The sequence below is a fragment of the Bidens hawaiensis genome, unplaced genomic scaffold, assembly GCF_021521415.1.
Source record: "Bidens hawaiensis isolate Kalapana, Puna unplaced genomic scaffold, B.hawaiensis_p1.1 tig00001916_1, whole genome shotgun sequence".
Classification (NCBI taxonomy): Eukaryota; Viridiplantae; Streptophyta; class Magnoliopsida; order Asterales; family Asteraceae; genus Bidens; species Bidens hawaiensis.
The window spans coordinates 15,898-22,635 of NW_027491106.1; positions in this window are offsets into that span (position 1 = coordinate 15,898).

The window sequence follows — 6,738 nt, forward strand, 5'->3', positions numbered from 1 at the left end:
TACAAATTTAAATATATTTACCTACTCTAGTTTGAGGGTGGCCACACAATATACACCAGTTTCAATCAGTGAGGGCGCCAGAACGTCCGATTCCTTTGGGGTGAGAAAAAACGGTTCGGAACCGTCATAACCGAAGAACCGGAACCAAACCAGTGCCGCAGAACCGCTAACGTGTGTACCGGTTCGGTTCTCGGTTCTCAGAATTTGCATTAAACGGTTCCCGGTTCGGTTCCGGGTAAAACCGGCGGTTCTAGACTTGGAACCGAAGAACCGGAATATTCAAAAACGTTTTAAATAAATTTACCAAACCCCATTTTTTATATAGGAACTTATAAACCAACATCCATTCAATCATTTTTTAATTCAAATCATCTTTCTTTATGTTCAAGAACTAGCAACCAAATCAATTTTGATTTAAACTATCAAGGTAATTTAATATAAAATGATATGATCTTCCATTAATCTATCATTTCTAATGATTTATTTAACTTCAACACTTAGGTTTTAATAACGGATGTTGATGTTATAATCTAAATTAGTTTTACCGTGAAAGAAGACATACAATTGTATAAACTTGTTTTGCAATTTGCAAAGTTTGCATAACTCATTTGATAAATAAATGATCGAACCGGTTCTAGCCAGAACCGCTTCGCTTTAGCGGTTCTGGAACCGAACCAGTTTACTATAATAGATTCCGGTTCCGGTTCTATTTTTCACTCATTTTCGGTTCCGGTTCGGTTCTCGCGGTTCTGAACCATTGCACAGCCCTAGCAAATAGAGTCAAGTCCCATATCGATAATCAAACACTAACTAAACGAATAACACTCGTTTATATTAATCAGAAAATCTCACTCAAAAAACTGATTACAATATCTCAAACACTAACTCGGTTACATGTGGATGAACCCTAACTCGGTTACATCTCGTGTGTGACTCTTAGATGAACCCTAACTCGGTTACATCTCACACCACAATCTATAATTTCAAACCATATCCTTGTTTATATAGACTAACCAAACTTGCTAGCCAAGACATTACCAATTATAATTACAACACAATTAGGAAACACAACCACTATGACCTACTTGTCAATATTGGTCCCTCAAGTTCACCGACTTGTGACTTGGAGTCCGAAATTACTTTCAACAATCACCCCCTAATTTCTGACTCGAAATAAGTGGCTCTTCAACTCCGAGCATGTCTCTTTTGCCCTGTTTTATTTGACCCCGATCTTGACCGTCTCGGCTTTCACAACCATCTTGGTCTTGATCTCTCCGGAACTTCTCTTGATTCATAAATGTGTTCTTCGGCTGTCCCCGAAATCGAATACCTGTGTGACCTTGTCCCCAACCATTCACTCGGTCGTATGAACTTGCATATTCACTCCCCTGACTACGATTTCGGTCATCTAATCGAGCGAACATCAATCTTCCTTGATCTTCTTTTGTTCCGGAATCAAGACACGAGCATATCGTTTAAATCAATAGACTGGCCAAAACATAACTTGTTTAACCCTTGTAAAAACAAACTCCAAATTAAACCCAGTTGTCTAACCCCTTGCTCCAGTCCGTCGGAACAATATGAACAAATCAATTAGCCCTGAACATCTTTTTAGAACCGAACCTTGTTCAAGAAACCCGGTTACGAATAGCTCTCGAAAAAACCGAATTGCATGGAAACAAAAGGCTACTGTGCAAATTCTACACAAAAATTCAATAAGTAGACTTTTTGACACCTTAATGATTAATCAAAAAACTATATATCAACTCAGAAACAATACTCATACTTCATGTATACGTTCACGTTGACTTTTTGTGAAACTAATATGATTCTTTAATCAAAAGTGACAGAACCAATTTTCCAATAAAAACCTTTCGTAATTCGGATCGTTGCCGAAAAAAACTCCTTAACCTGCCGCAAGGAAACTTTTTTTTTTCGAGTTGCTGCCGCATAAACAACCTACTCGTTGTACCGCCGTAACAGAACCCATGTCGCCGCTCCGACGTATCAGTCACAACTACACAGATCCGACTAACCTGCTTTTGAAAAAGAAACTTTGATTCGGAAACCCTACTCAGTTCAGGTATGCGCCGGTGATAGCTCCTCCACAAGCCACCGCTCACCGCGAAAGATTATCGATTTCTTAAACTTGGCTCTGATACCAATTCATAATCGAATTGATAACGGAAACACAAACGAGTACACGATATTTAGGGTAAACTCACGTATTATTATAATCAGGAAACTAGCACAAAACATGAATACAATAATCACTCTCACTCATACAATAACCCTAACATGGCTATGTATTTATAGGGAGACCCTAACTTGGTCAACAAGTAATTACCAAATATAAAAGCCCAATTGCAACCCCATAAACCAATTACCTCACCAATGAGTTCCATAGGCCCAATAGGTCCAACCTGTTCACCTACACATGACGGGCCGATATAATACGGAAATTACCAACAATCACCTCCTAATTTCCGACTCGAAACTAGGAGATCTTCAACACCGAGCAATATTCTCATCTCGTCAAACTTGTTTCTCACAAGTACTTTCGTAAGAATGTTAGCTCGTTGTTCCTTTTCCACTAATGTGCTCCACCGCTAACTCCTTCCGCACCACACATTCCCATATATAGTGAAATCGGGACTTTATGTGCTTGATCCGACAATGAAAAATGGGATTTTTAACCAACGCAATCGCCGATGTGCTATCAATCTTTAACATCACTTCTTGAAATTTCCTTCCGGTCAATTCAGCTAACCATACGGCTTGTCCCGCAGCTGAGCTCGCCGCCATGTATTCTGCCTAGCATGATGAAAGCGCTGCGATGCATTGCTTTTGTAAGCACCAAGAAATCGGGGCTCCCCGATAATAGAACACATGACCGGTAGTGCTTCTTCCATCATCTTCATCAATGTTATGGCTACTATCACTGTACCCGGTCAACTCCTTTGATCCACCTCGTTTATACTTGATCCCCCATCCAACGGTTCCTTGAATAAACTGAAGAATTTGTTTAATTGTGGCCAAGTGAGACTTCTTTGGAGTTTGCATATATCTACTAACCATGCCAACCAAAAACGCCAAATCAGGTCGAGTGTTTAAGAAGTAACGAAGTTATTCGTTTAGTAGGTGTTTGATTATCGCTCTGATACCAAATCAAGTCCCAGATCAATAATCAAACACCAACTAAACGAATAACTCTCGTTTATATTAATCGGAAAATCTCACTCAATTAAAATATCTCAAACCCTAACTCGGTTTGATTCTTGATGAACCCTAACTCGGTTACATCTAGATGAACCCTAACTCGGTTACATCTTTTGTGTGACTCTTAGATGAACCCTAACTCGGTTACATCTCACACCACAATCTATAATTTCAAACCATATCCGTTTATATAGACTAAACTAACTTTCTAGCCAATACATTACCAATTATAATTACAATACAATTAGGAAACATAACCACTATGACCTACTTATCAGTATTGGCCCCTCAAGTTCACCGACTTGTAACTTGGATTCCGAAATTACTTCCAACACAGAGCACAATCCCTTTGACAGTATACAACTCCTATTCAACCCCTGAATCATTCCTAATACCGTCTGTATAACTGTCTTTTACGAAACAACATTAATATGATCGAAGCATAACATATAGCCAAAGTTAGTCCTAACTTGTTTCTTAGGTCAAAAGATAAAAGGATCATACCATATTCAGAACATCTTATGACAAAGATTCATGAGAACTTTTTATAGATATTTACACCACATATTATTCTCCATGATATTTATAAATTTTGGCAGATTGCACCCGTGTGGTCAACACCATATTACAGGGTGAGCACCTGTGGTGACATTTTTGCAGCTTGAGCACCCGCATTATGCATTTTGACGCAGATCGCAACCATTGCCAACATTTTCTACAACCATGGAATCAAAAACCCATCCTCTTTGTCTCTAGCTTCTTTAATTCCAAAATTCTCCTCCATCAAATTCTCCTTATTAATATCATCTTCCAAAACTCTAATCCTAGCTTCATCGCTATTATTCAAATTCAGATTTGGGTTCAATCATATTGACCTAATTCCAAATTACCAAAACTCTTAGAACATACAAACTCTCCTAATCATCGCTTGGAATTATATCATTGAGATCAGATGAACTAGCAGACGACACTGGCGGTAGTTTAAACGATTGGAGGACATTGATGTATAGATCTCTGAACTTATCGTCGTCTTCCGTTAAATCTCAAAACAACTACACAAATTGTTAGGGTTTGGATTAATTATTCGTTAAAAATTGAGTTCATGCGTTAATTCATGGGAATTGAAGGAAATGAATCATTAATTGTGAAGAAGGATCACTTAGACATGGTCTCCGTCACACCTAATCGATGTAACTTTTGAATAGAGTTAAACTTTGAGAGAATTTGAAGGTTTGAGGGACGAAAACTAGGTTTAATCTACATGAGATTAATGGGGAAAAATAAGGGCTAGTAAGTTGTTTTATTAATGAATAAGGGCATTAAGATAATTGGACGCTTTTTTAATGGTAAAACCATGTTTTGACTTAACAGTGGTTGCAATCTGCGTCGAGATGCAAGGTACTGATGCTAGACTGCCGTTATCTCGTCAAAAAAATTAAATCAAGTTCTTAATCACCTAAGCAAGCTAGGGTAAGTAGGGTGTCGAACACGAAGAGTATGTGGTCAATCTAATCGTGTAAATTATTTCTAATATTATGAAGTATGATTGGTAGTGCTAATCACACAAGCAAATAAGATTAAGTTTTAATACTGATTAAACACTTTTAACAAATTCTAGAAATTAACAAAATAAAATCACACCCAGGGTTCAAGTATGCACATAAACAATAATCTCATGCAACCTAACATATTAACTATCACAAATTAACACAGACTGACTAACGAGCTAAACCTTAGGTATCAATAATCGCTAACACACGACACTGGTTATCAAACAATACCTACTAGTGTGACTCAACTAAGGGCAATTGTATGCTTCATTGAATTCAACTAGTCAAAACAATCCTATGAGCAATTATTATAGCAACCGGCAAACTAATCGTTATGATCAACGTAAATGTTTTGGATAAAAATCTGCTAACGATAATGTATCCAAATCCGTAATATGAGGTCTAGTGCTAAAACGATAACAGTGAGTATATTAACGAAAATGGAATGAGCAACATGATTTGGTACGAGGAAAAACCCTTTGATCTTGTTCAGATCAAAAGAAAAAAAACCCCGGGTGATGACAACTCGTCGATCACCAATTTATTAATCACAAAAAATGGTTACAAGTGTTTGGAGATTATGAAAAATATTACAATGAAATGCTAGTGTATAGAGAGAATTATGCGTTCTGCTCTAAGTGTGTGTGAATACAAGTGATTTTCTAACCGATCATACCTCGATGTTTATAAAGAAAATACATTTAACAACAAGTCCTAATTATTTGCCACTCTTCCATAACTTCTCCAACGTTCCTTGACCACGTGCTAGAAGCTTCCTGTAACGAACTTTAAGTTGGACTCAGTCATAGAGTCGTTACTTCTATTAAATAATAACCTACACACGTGAAACAATTGTTAATAATACCAACCTCTGAGGATCCTTGATCTTCGACATGGATCTGGAACTCTTCAGGAGGATAATTGATCCAGGCATATCTTCAAGGATAACATATCCTCAGCATTGAAAATATCAGTCCTAACAATTGCCCCCTAAATGGCGGGTGTTTATGCTTTTCAGCTGGCATTTTGAAATTTCAATCTTCTCCAAAAACTGGGTGATTAGACGGTTTCCAGAAATAATTACCATCCAGCCCTTGATATTAATCATAATCGCCTATATATGCCGTCCTTATATCTTTTATAGCCACATATCCAGGCGACACGGCAGGTATCCTTTCTTTTCTCTCTTATTTTCTTTGATAATAATGTCTGTCACTTCATCTTCTCTACCTCCTTCTAAACCGTCTGAGCAATCTTCCGATGACTCTGAGTTGTCGAAGATGGAGCCACAAAACCTCATAGCCAACCCTTCCATTAAAATCTGCAAACTCACGGATCCCGAAGTCGATGAGTTTCGTTCCTTGTTTCCGCCAAAAAACCGTATTCCGAGCATACGACTCCAACATCCATTGCGACGTGTACTCATAGACTTGGGTGTGCTTTCCGGCTTTCCCTTTCCTTATTGGCAATCGATATCTGTTCCCCCCTTTCACACAAAGTTTCTTCGATTCTACTGGCATATCCTAGATCCAGGCTATGCCTATGGTGTGGAGAATCCTCGGCACTATAGAAAGAATCATTGAAGAAGAGAAAGTTGACTTCGGCCTTCAAGAGTTATCCCATCTGTATTCTCTTACTACCCATGGTTCAGCCTGATTCATATTGAAATCCAAACCTCGACAACCCCATCTGATTCTGAAAGTCACATTGAATGATTCCTTCTGGAGGAATCAGTTTTTCTTCGTGAAATGTGACTCCATACCCGGTGGGGCTGACCTTCCTTCAAAATGGGTCAGAAAGGGTGGGATCCTGGATCCTTAAAAATAATAGGATCCTTGATGATTAACTTAACCTTGATTCTTCTTTTTGCTTGCAGTTGAGAACTTCGCTTCATTGGCTAAGCTACCTGGAACAGAAGAGAAAACAAAGCGGTTCCTTGCACTGGATCCTGAGGTTAGGACTTTTCAAG